A 15,637-nucleotide genomic window follows, 5' to 3' on the forward strand; every position below is an offset into this window, starting at 1 on the left:
AAAGTCATATTTAGCAACAGTATAGAATTCAAGAAGGGAAAACAGCTCAGGACTGTGTCTTCACACCGATGGACCCAAAATATTTTTCTTGGAAAGTAAGCTATTTTCCAGAGGTCAGGAGCAATCCCTGGCTTCTGGGGAGGCTACACCCTCCAGTGTGGACCAGCCTTTGGAAGAAGCCTCATGAGCCAAATGTGGCTTATTATTTCTGCCCCTCTTCTGCTGCTACCAGGGGGAGAAGAAAGGCATATATTGACTGAAGGACAGGGAAGCTACAGGAGCAAATTATGGCAGTAACTCTTCTCTGGCCGCTAGTTTCTTTGAAGTGCTTTGTCCTTCTCCCTATATCCCAGAGGCAGTGTAGGTCAGGCCTTAGTCAATGGCACAAGCTCCCTGTAGTACTGAAGGCACTCCTGCCCCACAATGGTCCCTCCTCCTTCCTGCCCTGATCTCTGGCCTTAAACATCAGGCCTTTTAAATTAGACATGATCTTGCTGCTTGTAGAAAGACTACAAAGTGAGAAAAGTCTGTATGACAACTAATAGCTTCTCCAATTACTGCTTTAGTCTGTTGTGCCAAAAACTTAATAGAGGAGCCTGGCTTAATAATAATTTTTAGTGGAATAGCAATAAAATAAACAAAATGTGCACACCTAACCATGTTTAGTATAAATGGTATAGTTTGGAGATGAGTGAATGGAAAGGAGAGGAGATAACAGATCTGGTAAACCTTCTATCTTTTGGCAAGGCTGCCCCTAATTTAAACATCATCATTCACATCGTAACAGTTAACACTTATCAAACACTCAGCTATGTGCAATGTACTAGATGCCCTTGCATTATCTCAATGTGCATTATCTCATTTAACCCTGAGCAATCCCTTTGTAATGGGTTCCACTGTTACCCCATTTTATAAAAGAGGAAACTGAAGTCTAAAAAGGGTAAACAACTGGACAAAAGTCACACACCTACTAGGTGGCAGGGACAAAATTAGAACAGTGTTAGACTCCAGGTGCATGTGGTCTACTTTTTCCAAATAGTATGCTTCAACAGTTGAGCCCTTACAATAGTGGAGGCAGGCACTCTGGGTTTTATATTTCAATTACTCCTTTCCCATTACTCACAGAAATAGATACTGTTATACCCCATTTCACAGGTGGAGAAACTAAGGCTCAGAGAGGTTGCACTAAGGTAACCTCAAGGTCACGTAACAGTTGTAGAACTGGTACTTTTGTTTTAAAATCCATTTTCTAGTTTGGAAACTAGTAGGGAAATAATCCTAATTAACTTTATTTGTTACATATTTTTTAAAATGTCACCAGATACAGACCTCAGATTCTGAATACAGTGATTTATACAGGGATCAAAAACTATACCAGTTTTTCCTTCTTTCCCTTAAATTTTATTTCCCATTTGTTACCCTTCATCAGAAGATATTAAAGAAGAAAAACAAAGAATAACTATCCTCAATCAAATAGTTTTGTTACTTAGCAGGTAGGGTAAAAAGTGCCATGAACATGAAAATATGGACTATTGATGGGTTGTGTTTATTCATGTAACAACTATTCCCTATTTCATGGATAAACCAAGAATTGGCAGCCATTATGATTTCCTTCTACACAGAAATCATTGTTAATTTATTTTGAGAAATAGCAAAAGTGACTACTACTTAAATGAGAGACTATATGAGGAATAAAAAAATCTATAAAGTCTTCTCACCTTTCTATATAAAGGATTCCTGCTTAAAAAACAAAAACCCCATCTCTACCAAGGGATAACCACCAGCCCTCTATTTTAAATATTCTCTTCTTACCTTTGTGGGTTTGTCTAGAAGACACTCAGCACATATGTCACAAATATCACTCCCACCCCTCACCCCAGCTGACACACATTGCTAATCAGTAATCAAACAATTTGGGGATGACTTGGACATGGCCTGAGAATCTTCTTTACACACCTCTCCAAGGAGCCATCGCTGATCAGAAGGGACAAGGGAAATAAACCTATCTTCTATTCTGTTCTAGAATGGTCTGTAATAGTGGAAATGTTCTATAATCTGCAATGTCCAAAACAGTAGCCACTAGCAAAAGGCAACTATCATGGATGTGAAATGTGGCTAGTATGACTGAGGAATTAGATTTTAAACTTTACATAACTTAACTTTAAAAAGCCACATGTAGCTAATACAGCATAGCTCTACAGCCTCAATCAGATTTGCCTAAATCTTATGTTTATAGACTTACAACTGGTTAAAGTTTGTTCCAAGTAAATTATATCTAGATTAAATATCTGGTTCTTCCTGTCAGCTTCTCAGTTTTTTCAAGAGTGGGCAGAAGGAGTCACTGAACTAAAATAGATCTAAGCATCAATTTTGGCCCTAGGGAAGACAGAAGGGAAGGGAAAATCTCCCAGCTTTGGATCAGACTGTAATAAACTCTACAAGTCTATTAGGGTTCATGCCTGCAGGTTTATTCCCTAACAGGACAGAGGGATGATGAACATGGCTATCACCAGGCTGCATCTATTTCTCTGTCCATCTATATTTCTCCAGGTAACATAATAAAATCAGCTTTGATCAGATGAACAGAAAGTGATAAATAGCACTTAATATGTACCTGATATGCAACAATGATTAACATTTCACTGCTAAAGAATTTTTTAAAAGAATAGGCTTAGAGTACATGAAGAGATAGCACCACTCACAAAATCAGTGGTTCATCATTTTTGTTAGTAGCACAGGCTAAGTATCTCTTATCAGCAATGCTTGGGCCCAGAGTGTTTTGGATTTTGGATTTTTTTCATATTTTGTAATATTTGTGTCATACCAGTTGAGCATCCCTAGTCTGAAAACCCAAAAAACCATGGAGGCACTCAAAAAGTTTTAGATTTTGGATTCCAGATTTTTGGATCAGGTACACTTAACCTGTATTAGGATATTAAAGTGGGCCAGTTGGCTTCTCTGGCCTAATAACTAGAGTCTATGCTACCAAATCTAGGCTGGCCAACTTATAAATTTATGCCGTTGATCACAAAGGGGTCTCGAAAATAGATAGGGAATAGTTTAAAACCCATTTTAATTATCAGAACTATGACTCAAACAACATGTCCTATTGATAATGGATAACATCTTTATGTGCAAAAGACAGTATATACATATAAGAACCTTTTAAGTCCATGTTGGGCCTTTAAAATGTTCCACTATGATCAACTTTCATGCAAATATGACACTTTTCAGATTCCATTACAATAACAGTAATAATAACAACAAAATCATATTAACACTAATGATGGCTAAATTTAACGAACACTTCATTTGTTCTAGGCATTGCTCTATGCGCATTATATACATTTTAACTTATTTAATCCTCAAGACAGATAGATGGGAAAACTAAGGTTGAGTAGGTAAAATAACTTGCTCAAGATCAAATAATTGTTATGTGCTAGCCCCCTGGATGCAAAACCTGGTCCACCTGGTGCAAAATCTCCCAATCTTGCAGTTTCAAGCACTGTGTTACTCCTACTGTCTTGTATCATTGAGTCTTGCTACTTACAGTTTGGTCTTTGGACCAGCAGCATCTGCATTACTGGGAGCTTATTAAAAATGCCAAATCTCTGCACAGCCCCAATGAACCCAAATCTGCATTTTCAAGATCCCCAGGTAACTCACCTGCATTGTAAGTCTGAGAAGCACTTTTCTAACAGGAATGGTAGAAAAGGAAAGAAAAGAACAGGAAAGAGGGACCATTCAATGTTCCCTCTCTTCCACAAAGTTCAAGGGATCTTCCCCCCAAAACAGCAGAAATGCCTTTGATGAGGTGAACAGCAAGATATAAAACAGCAAAGGGGAATGGGAATGGAAAATAATTCCATCAGGTACTTTAATGTTTTACTATTTTTCAAAGTTGTTCAGAAGCTCATAAATTAAAATGAGTAACCACTTAATACACCAAGATACAAAAGTAGATAAAACCATTCAGGACAAAATTCAGAAAATTCTAAGACTACCTGTTATGTTGCAATGAGAAACAACAGTCATTAAAAAAACCCAAACTCACTCAAGACATTTAAGCCTAAAAACCATCAGCTTGTTGCATATGCCTTCACCCTGCCTTCCTCTGGCTGGTTGATGGTTAGCTAAGTGAATGACTGCCTGTGGGAAATCTGGTCACAGGACTCTACCTCCACCTAAGCCTTGGGGCCTGCTTGGCAGATGTTTCACCCCTTGCTCCCCTGCTCCTCCTCCTCCTCTGCTCCCACTCTTGTAGAGCAGCTTACCCAGATGTTCCACTTCCATTCCCCGCCTCATGTCCATTGCCACAGCAACCTCAGTACATTTTTTCTTTGAGTACCAAAACACTGTTTATTTTAGAGCCAGCCTTCCGAATAAGGCAGGTGAGCAAATATCTGAATGTGTGGGGTAGGGACACATTGCATGCATTCCATCTAGACAGGTGTTTAAATTACAGCAGGAATAAATACAGGTGATGGATTGAAAAGGGGGTAGGAGAAACACAGAGGAGGAGGCCACAGCTTGTTACTGCTGTTTGCTAAAAGTGGTGCTGCTGCCAATGCTATAATTAAAATATGATGGTATTGCCCTAATGATTTCCAGAATATACCCACCATCCATCCAGATACATAACCTTTTGCTATTCAAAGAGGGTCTGGAGACAGGCCTAACTAGAACTCTGTTGTTACCATTGCATGGTCTCAAAATGCTATAGTCTCGAATGCTTAAAAGAAGTCCAGCCGGGCGCGGTGGCTCACGCCTGTAATCCTAGCTCTGGGAGGCCGAGGCGGGTGGATCGCTCGAGGTCAGGAGTTCGAGACCAGCCTGAGCAAGAGTGAGACCCCGTCTCTACTAAAAATAGAAAGAAATTATCTGGCCAACTAAAAAATATATATATACAAAAAAATTAGCCGGGCATGGTGGCTCATGCCTGTAGTCCCAGCTACTAGGGAGGCTGAGGCAGTAGGATCGCTTAAGCCCAGGAGTTTGAGGTTGCTGTGAGCTAGGCTGATGCCACGGCACTCACTCTAGCCCGGGCAACAAAGTGACACTCTGTCTCAAAAAAAAAAAAAAAAAAAAAAAAGAAGTCCAAACCTCAAATATAATTCAACAAATATTGCCCATGATAGGCAAGGCCTTGGGTAAAGTCTAAGGTATATACAAATAAAAATGTGGTCCCTGCCCTCAAACCATGTAGAAATTTATAATCTAGTAGGTGAGACAAGACTCCTAGAGAAAAAGCAGTATTTAAGACCTCGAGAATGTAAATGCCATAATAAAAGTGCCAAGGAAATTCAAAGAAGGCATCTGAGCTGAGCCTAAGAGGATAGATAGGAGGAAAGAAAAGGCCTAAGTAAAAATGCAGAGACAGACAAGCAGGAAGGATGTCTGAGAAATAGAAAGTAGTTTAATTTAGCAGAAGCTTAGAGTGATAGAAGATAGGGACAAAGAGGTAAATAGATCTGGGAAGTCCTTGAATTCCAGACTAATGATTCTGCCCTTGATCTAGCAGACAAGAGTAAGCTTGCTCAAGGCTTCTGACAAAGTAGTGCTATATCAGAATTGTGGTTAAGGTAGGTAAACCTGGCGCTATTTTCTGGGATAGGGTGAAAGGGGCTATGTTCAGTTGAGAGTCCTAACAGTCAGGCACGACGTGGTAAGGCTGGGATGTAGGATGGCTACTGCTGGTCTCCCCTCACTTCCCTCCTGAGCTAAGGTATAGTGCTGGGCCTTGGAACTGGAGAACTGGGTTTATAATCTGAAGATAAAAGTGCTTGAGTTCATATGTTCATTATTCATGTTTTCTTTTCAGATCTGCCCTCCATGCAGCTGGTAAGACAAGATGGAGCTGCCTGTCATTTAACAAGGGAAGGTCAAAGAGTGAGCATCTCAGGCCAGCTTTGTTCTAGGGCCATATGGGAGAATGTGCCTTTCCTTGAATTTATCTTTCTATGCCTCTCTTTAACAGTAAAATGTTTAAGGATCAAGATTAGAGGATGAGTCTGGGGGGAAGGTACCCAAGAGGCCAAGTAGATGGCTTCAGTCTAGGCCTTAGGCCTAGTGGGCAAAAGAAGACACTGGATCATACACTGTGGAGCCCAAAGTCACCAAAGCTAGGGATTATTTTCAGGAATTGGAGCCAAAAATCTTATAGTCATCAACAGGAAGCTTTTTTTCCTAGAAGATCTCTCTGGGCATCTTCTCCTAAACCTCAAGGTAGTAAATCCTGGATTTTAGCCACAGCTCTGTCTGGATCAATGTTTAAAACCATGTGTGCAGTAACTTCCAGCTCTACCAAGGAACAACAAAACCAAACAAAATGACATTTAGAAGTGGTAAGGTTTTAGTAGATATTTGAAAAGATAACACTAGTTAATTAAAAAGATAATGTGTCCAATGTGAGCCCTCGAGTCCTCCACCAGGCAGATCATTAAGCAGCATCTGCCACTGTGTATGCCGTTCTAGCTTATGTGCTGGGCAATTCCTTCAGAACAAGACACTCTCCACTCACAGCAGACCACAGAATTCTATTTTTCTATAGACAAGGTTTGTCTACAAATGTAATGGCAAAACCCTCCTCTGGAGCTTGTAGATTTTCCACACAGCTTTGACCTTTCTTAACACAGTACCAAGATTTATCATTGCTGTTTAGGAAAAAACACAACCAGCAAATATATACAGCTGTGCCAGGGGAGGAAGAGATTACTCCTGACCTGAAATTAGAAAAATGAGAAGCTTCTTCTGTGTGGTTTTTCTTTGTGTGTTTGTTGTTTTGGGGGCTACAGTGCAGTGTCATCATTATAGCTTACTGTAACCGCAAACTCCTGGGCTCAAGCAATCCTCCTGCCTCAGCCTCCTGGGTAGCTGGGACTACAGGCATGTTCCATGATGCCCAGATTAGTTTTCTATTTTTTGTAGAGATGGGGTCTTGCTCAAGCTAGTCTCAAACTCCTGACCTCAAGCAATCCTCCCACCTTGGACTCCCAGAGTGCTAGGATTATAGACATGAGCCCCTACGCCCAGCCTTCTTCTGTTTTATCATGACCACCTTGTGCTTTATATCCTAATTATCCTAATATCCAGTTTATTTCTCATAAAGGATCTCCCTCACCTGTAAAGATTCTTTGCCATTAAATGGCTTCAAGAGCACAGTGGTAAAGTTGAAGAAACTTTATGCCATGTTTTGTATTATATTATGACTGCAAGCTCATTCGCCTATCTTACCCCTCAAATTATAAGCTTCTTTAGGACAGGGATTGTATCTTACTGTTATCTCCCCAGAGCTTTGACAAGAAGGCACAAAAGCATTTACACAATAAAGGAAGTGGGCCTCATCCAAAGAGATCCCAGTAAACAACTTTGGGGAGGACTCTTCTATTCCCAAATATATACACACACCTCCCCTGCCTCCGGTTAGCTGCTAGTTTCCCCAGTGAATAAAAAAGTGATTAATGTCACCGGAAGGCTAGCAAGGAAATTACAGGTTCCAAGTTACCTCTTTTTGCATAGACCACAAAGGAGGGACTGCTTTGGAATTTGGGGGAATAAAATGTCAGTGACTAGAATGAGAAATAAATGTTGGTCATCCTAGTGCCCTGCATAATTTTAGAGATGATTTCTGCCTGATCTTGAAGGCTTAAGCAAGGTTCTCAAACTGGTGAAATAATAGTCTTGACATACAGATTTTGTGCCTTGTCTGCACAATGTATATTTGTTTCTTAGTGGTACTGAAACTGCAAAGGCCTAATGAGCCATTTGGAATTCACTCAAACTAATCCCAGATTTACTTAAGGATGTTTACAAATTTCATACATCTTATTTATCAAAATAGAGATGGAAATTAAACATTAAAGATTTAGTTAATGACAGCATATCAAGTGAGCAATTGGTAGCATAGCATTCCCAAGGCAGTTTATAATCTAGTCATAGTTCAATTTCCTCATTATAGCACACTCCTCCAAGGGTACTTCATGAATTTTTATGAAATCATTAGCCACAACGAGCAATAAACACATGTTTTAAGGCAGTTTCAATTCTTTTTTCAATTCCTGGATGCTGATCAAATGAATCTTAAGAAATTTACACTCCAATCACCAGGAGATAAGGGTTACAATGTTAATCATATTGTTAAAGGGCTCAGGAAAAGCAGGAAATCTCTGCAGTTCTAATACATTAAGCACTAAATTCTCTTGGCATATCTTTCCTCTCTGTTGAACTTCATCATTTAGATAATATACATATACATATAGACATTTAGTGTTCCAAAATCTAGACAGAGTTCCAGATCAAGATTTGCCAGAGACATTCCTGGGAAACCTGACAAAATGGCCAAACCCTTTGTAGTGTTTCCAATTTAGACACTGCTTTTGTGCGTTGATGACGGCTGCTGCAGCCATGATAAGTAGATCCACTCTTACTGCATCTCTGGTGATTATTAACAAGATTGGATTGCGCCTCCTTAAAGAATCAGTTGAATACATCACAAAATAATCTGATGAGTTCATTTAACAAATAACTGAGAATCGAGACAGAACCACATGTTTTTCAAGCTGCTTTGAGGAGTGGAGAAGCACTTCTAACCATGAAAACAGAGAGGAAGTTCAACTCCTCGTTTCTCTGTGCAAGCTCAAGCACAGGCTTGGCTACATCTCTGCAGAAATGTCACAGAACAACAGGCTCACAGTGTTAAGCTCAGTCATTTTAGTCTGATAAGAGGCTTCAGTCCTGATTCAAAGAGAAAGAGGCAGAAAAACACAGAGGTAAAGAGTAGGGAGTCAGAGAGACCTCTGGGTGTGAGGCGTGGCACAATTACTTGCTATTTGTGTGACCTTGGCACAGTCACTTATCCTACCATCTTCCATTTCTTCATCTTCATAGGTGAAAAATAAGTACCTACCTCATAGGATTAAAAGATAATGCACATAAAGTCCTTAGCACAGTGCCTAGCACAAAGTAAGCATCTGATTAATGTCAAACACTTTTTATTAAGGGCAGGTGTGGTATTATCAATGAAAAAAATGAAACAGCAGTAATGTTTAAAGAGAATATAAAAACCAACAAAATGCAGAAAAGAAATTCTTTTCAACTTAGCATACATGTGGTAAGTGTCTACCAAGTGCAAGGTCCTATGCTAGGTAATGGGTTAGAAAAAACTGCCATCCTGTAGTTTAGAGCAAAATAGGAAAGAAGAGATGCAAAATAGTTATAACAGATCTGTTACAGAAAGTGACTACTCAAGGGCTGAAAGAGCACAGAGAATAGAAAGATGATTTCTGGCTGGGGCTGCGGGGGGTTCTTTATTCACTATTTATTTAAAAAATATGTATTGAGTGCACGCTATATACCAGGGTTAGGAATAATTGGTGAAAAAATGGACATGGTCCCACCCTCAGTCAAGAACCTTGTTTATAGTCCAGTAGAATCAGCACATTTATTGAGTATTATCCATGAGTCAGGTTCTGAGGCAGCAGAGGATACTGCCCTGAAGGAGCTCCCTGTCTATTAAAGGAGACAGCTATGTTGACATATACAGTATGATGCGTAAAATGGCATGCATATGAGAGAAGTGGCATCTATGCCGAGCCTAGACAGATGCACAGATTAAACACGGTGCCTGGGGAAGATGGCATAAGGCACAGAGACTAAGAGAAATTCCAGTTGAGCTGCACAAAAACCTGTGATGGGAGGGAGACAGGCTGGAGAAGTAGCCCAGAGCCAATTCTAAATAAAGGCTTCGAATCACACTTAATAGCTTGGGCTTCACATTGCAGGCAAACAGGAAGCACCTCGAGATTCTTGAGCAGAGGAGTTCCATGATTAGATTTGTGATTTAGAAAGAGTCCTTTGGAGCAAAGACTAGGGTGAACAGAGAGACTGGCCAGGAGACCAGTTAAGAGGGAATTGGTAATAGTAGCTGTCCATTTGAGAGATAATCAAGGCCTTAAGCAGGACAGTAGATGGAAAAGCAAACAGAGAAGATACATATCAGAGACACTGTAGAAAAAAAAAAAAGACACCGTAGAGTCTTGGCAACTGCCTAGGCATAGAGAGAATAAGGAAGCGAAGAGAGGCACTAATAATTCAAAAGCTCCATTCCTGAATCCCTAGAATTGCAATGTCACTAATACCTAGAAGAAATAAAGGAGGAGAACAAATAAATAGATTTTAGATATGTTGAATAACTTTCGAGTATTTTCAAAATATGTCAAATATTTTGGATGCTGGGCAATATGGTTAGATGGAAATGTTTAGCAGGCAGTTGGAAATTTGGACCTAGAACTCAGCAAAGAGGTCCAAACTAAAGATACATATTTGGGAGAAATCCATAGAGAACTGCCAGATGAAGCTATGGGAAAAGAAAATTTACCCCAGGGGAAACTACAGATAGAAAAAAAGTTCTGAGGATTGTGGCCTGGGATTCAGAGATACGTTGGAGGATTTCAATGAAGAGCAGTGGAGCAGACGCCCAGGGTCATCCCACCTTCTGCAATTAGAGTGACTCTGCCATGATCAGTTTTGCACATTTGGGGTCTATATGCCAGTGGCTTTTTTAAAATGTTGAAAATGCAATCTAGGAGGAAGGAATGAGCTCTCAGAGGAATTACTGAAGGGTCAGAGAGGGTAAGGGAAATTTACAGGTAAGAAGTGGTCAATAGCACCACATGCTGAAGGAGGATGAGGAGCAAAAATAGGCAACTGCAGTTGATAATTCCAAGGTCATCAGTGGCCTCTGAGAGAGAGAGAGACGGACAGATGCTAAGAGAGAGAGACTGGACTGCAAAAGTGAGTGTGGGGGGCGGGAACTGGGGACAGTAAGGGTATGTTACATTAAAAGAAGTCTGGCAGTACAAGGAAGACAAGAGCTTGAAAGGGAAGCAGAATAAAAGAAAGGTTATTTCAGAACAAAAGACCATGTAATAGGCCAGGAACTAAGAAAAAATGGGAGATTAAAGCCTCGAGAGGCATAGAAGAGCTAGGGAATTAGACAGGATCAATTGGAGCTAGGTACCAGAGCAGAGAGGTACAAGGAGCCAGGAGGAGAATGAGTCTTGATACTGAAATTATCCCACTTTACAAATAACGAAATCAAGGCACAAGAAGGTAAAACAATTTGTCCAAGGTCTCACTGACTCAAGAGCTTATGCTTTTTCTGTTTATCCTCTTTTGGTTCTAGAAATGGGAAAGAATAACATATATGGTACAAAGAACAGCTTTTTCTACCAAGAAAGAATATAGAACCATAGGAACTAGAGTTAGCAAACAACCACAGAATCCAAGCACAAACGTACAGTAGTTCAAATGCATCCAGATAAGCTAAGGAGGCAGGGAGAAAGCTTCCAGTGCCAAACGCCAAAGTATGTGATAAACAAGGTGCCATCTGCCTCAATCCTAGAGAACATTTATAATCATTTAAAGATGTGGCTCCACCTCTCCAAATTTCACCTCCAAATTGGAATTTCTGAAATTGAGATTCACTCAAGGTCCACTGTGGATCTTTATGATGGTATGATAAAGAACTCCTTTGTGTATGAATGAGTAAGCGCTATAAAGCAAACGTTCTCTACAGTGTATATCCTCCTCTAGGACTAGGCAGGAAAAGTAAGTAAGGAGCAAAAAAAGAAAGAAATCAAACAGTTTTCTTTTCTACTCTTTTCTACTCTCTATCTAAATGAAAAATGTGAAGAGCAAAAAGTGTCTCCTCCCCCCACATCTGTCAGCACATTTCCAGGAGGGCTGGCCACATCCTGGGCACTGGCTGGCTGGGGAGCAGAGACTGACACAGCACATTCGCTCACTTGGAGCCCCCGCCTGGGTGGTCTGCTGTTATCCCTTTGATTAAACTCCCAGCCTGGAAGAGCTGGAGCTGCTCCTGATGATAGCTGGGTCCTGAAATCTCACACTCGCCTGCACGGAGAGGGCCGGTACTCCCTCTGACTCCCTCCCTCCTACTCCTCACCACAAAACTGGGCTAATTCACCACATTCTTCTGTTCATTAATGGCAATGACCACAAAGAGCTAGCACTGCACTGCCTCACATCGCAGAGCGAGGCAGAGATAGTGAGACCTCACACCGAAGCTCTACTCCAGCACCCTGTTGGCCACCACAGCAACCCACCCCCATCCCAAGCACAAAACGTTTCTAGAAAACCCTGCTTTTAGGGATGCACAGATCAATTTCCAAAAGATCCTATCCCCAAAAGATAACCAGCCTCTCACGTGCTAAGGGAAAGAATTAAATTTGACCTACTCTGCTCAGTTTTGTAAGGTATTTTTTGAATAGTCATATGTTGAGAACATGTATCTCTTTGTATTTCAAGAGTACACAGGCTTGCATAAACATTCTGTAAGTGGCCACTGCTCATATGGCAGAAAAAGTTTGATACTCTTATGTGTTCCAGGCTATAAACAAAGTTAAATCATAGAAGTAGTGGTAACTACAAAGTAAATGAAGTTCTGTTTTTAACCATACAAATTCCTTAAGAATCTAACCTCTAATGTAAATTCTGGGTCCCTCAAACTTTTATTAACAAATTTTGGGGTTGTCAAATACTCTGCTTTTTTACATTTGACTAGTTCACTGTTCCTTAGTATGTTCACCAGTGAGCAGGGAGGAAAAAGGAGTGACATTGCCTCATCCTCCAAATCCATCCTTCTTCCAGCTACCTGAGTGATCCACCTAAAAGGCAAAACAATTGTGTCTCAGAGGTTTCCCATCATCTATGAAATAAAGGAAAAGTTCCTGCACAGGGCATTCAAAGCTTTCCCCAAACCAGCCCTTGCCTTTTCCAGCTTTAATGGTAGCTATGCCTTGCTGACTCCCGATTCTCCAACTTCACTAAAGAGTTTGTTGTTCCCCCATATACACACATACTAATTTTTATTCTAGAAGGTGTTCCTACCCTTCTTCTGGCACCTACCTGCCTACCTTTAAGATTCAGTTTAGGTGTAATCTCTTCTAAGGCTGCTTGGGCCTTTTTACCACTCTTACCCAGAAGCTGGGTTAGGGGCCTCTTTTAGTGGTTTTGTTATTCCCTAGAAATATCTGTCATGCATACTCCATGATATTATTATCATATGTTTATGTGGCTGTCACCTTTACAAGACAGTTATTGCATGCTAAGGACTATGTCTTATATCATCCCCAAGTCTTAGTATCAAAGCCTGGAATACTCTCCAGAGCTTAGTAAAGCATTTTTAAATACATACATATATAAATACAATGGAATGAAAAGCTTTGTGGAAAATACCATTAAAGGCTTTAATAGGCTAAGTAGTTGAATTTACAGGCAAAATAAAATGATTGTTCAGAAATACTCAATGATTTCAATTTTCTACACTCATCTTCCAAAATAGCTCAAATAATTTAATATCAACTTTCCTTATTTAGCAGGAGGTCTCTTAACTCCTTGCCTAGAAAAGTAATTAAAGACATATCAGAGTTTACGGGATATAATTAAAGTAATGCTCAGAGAAAAATTCACACATTTAAATATAGTAAAAAATATGAATGAATGAAAATAAATTAAGCACCTAACACAAGAAATTGGGGAGAAATAAAATAAAGCTAAGAAAAGAAGAGAGAAGGAATTAGTAAAGATAAAACAATAAAACAACAGAATGAATAAATATATCCAGAGTTAATCTTATAAAAAGGGGGTGGGAATATTCAATAAGCTTATCAAAAAATTAAAAAAGAAAAGAAAAGAAAGCACAAACACAAAATAGGAATTGAAAATAAGGAAATGATGATAGGTAAGAAGAATTCAAAAGCATGTAAACTGATTACTGGATACAAAGCTGTTTCTGATGACAGCATGGTTTGAGTTTTCATGCTCTAAGTCCACACAGAAGAGCAGGCCTCCCACATCTTTCAGTCTGCAGTCCCACCTCTCTCTAGAAAGCCACAGATACTGTATCACTTGCCTCAGATAGAAACTAAGGGATCTTTCTTTCAAACAGCTAGAGAAGAAAGGAAACTGCTAGGAAACAAAGGTACCAGAGCCTATATCAAACCATCATAACATGTTATTAGTTATTTACCAAAAAACAATAAATGACATAATTTTCCAAATTCCAAATTAAGGAATTACTTTCTCTGAAGGGAAGGGGCTGAATAACCTATAATTGAGCTTTTCAATAACAAAGTACATTTTATCTAAAATTTTACTTTTTTCAAATCAAATTAGAAACCAGTTACTATTGAAAGACTTTTATGGCTGAAATAATATTTTCCAAATCTATGGCATTTACACTTTACAAAGAGGTTCTGCCTACTATCCTCATGACCCTGTTGTATTTTCCCCATTAATCAGTGAAGAACATGAGGTTGAGAGAAGTTGAGTGACTTGCCCAAGACCACACAGCTAATCAGTGGCAGAAGAACAAAAATCTCTGGATGGCTAATCCAGCTTTTTCCACTCCACCACCCCTGCTTATTACGTACTCCCTTCAGTATTGTACCAGGCACTAACCACCTTATTACCAAGACTCTAAAAGTTAAGACTGACATCTAATGGCAAGTTCAGATCCCTACGAATAGGAGTCTGATGGACTTTTAATTCCCTGGCACTGAAGTTCTTTATAGATGAGAAAGATGGACTGAAGGGGGATGACTTCCTAGTCAGGATGCATTCACCTTGGATTCCTACAGGATCAGGATCTTTTCCTTTTGCAGGCTTTGTGGTCTAGCAAATGATAGGAGGTGAAAATATGTAAGCGCTAATAATGGCTATGTTTTTACTACAATCACAAAATCTCTTAATGTCTTGCTGCTTCCAGCTGTTTATTTTTAAACTGGAAACATATATTCTAGTCAGTGACCCCCAATGATAAAAGTGTGGCAGATCACTGGCCTTTAACCCTTTCTCATAGCCACTTCACATTTCAAAATTCTTTCCCATCCTACCATGTTCATTATATCCTATTTCTCTTTCCATCATTTTATCACTAAAATTCAACTAAACAACTCCCTTCAAGTCTCAACCCTGCCTTGTAAGATTCTTTGCTTCCTGTTTCACATTAGCACTCCTCATCTACTTCCTTCCAACTACTAGGGATTTGAAAAGAAAATAATTACTGCCTCACACACCAGGATGAGACTGAAGTAAAGCTATGCCCATGAGAGGCTTACCTTTAGTTTTGATCCTAAATTTTATATCAAAAAGTAGGGTACCACCAGGGAGCAGTGTGTTGCCTACTTTTAGCATGTACTTAAAGTAATTTTCAGCTTCACTTTTTTCTAGACTTATCATTACAGACTTACCACCAATTAAGGAATCTGACATGACAAAGATAAAATTCCTTTGGAGGATGACTTTGATGCCATTTAGCACTAAGGAAGACAAGAAGATAGGGCTTCTTCCTCAATTAAACACCATGGGGGATAATCAGCAAGAAGGACAAAGAGAATCCACAAAATTCTTGAAAGTGTCATCTAACTTCATGTGTTGTTTACTTATTAATCTACATATAACTTAAAGTCAATATCCTCATATCTATCCATCCAGTTTGCTGAATGACCTTAATCACATCATTTATTTCAGCCTCAGTTTCCTCCATCTGTAAAATGGGGAGAATAATATGTATTGGATAAGGGCATAATGACATACCTACATTAATCAGTTACTT

General features: G+C 39.6%; 1 protein-coding gene across 14 annotated transcripts in view; it reads right to left on the reverse strand.

Annotated features, from left to right (window-relative positions):
• TTLL5 (tubulin tyrosine ligase like 5) overlaps positions 1-15,637 on the reverse strand; it is a 271,668-nt gene that overhangs the window by 124,305 nt on the left and 131,726 nt on the right. The window lies entirely within an intron of this gene.

The sequence above is a fragment of the Lemur catta genome, chromosome 1, assembly GCF_020740605.2.
Source record: "Lemur catta isolate mLemCat1 chromosome 1, mLemCat1.pri, whole genome shotgun sequence".
NCBI lineage: Eukaryota > Metazoa > Chordata > Mammalia > Primates > Lemuridae > Lemur > Lemur catta.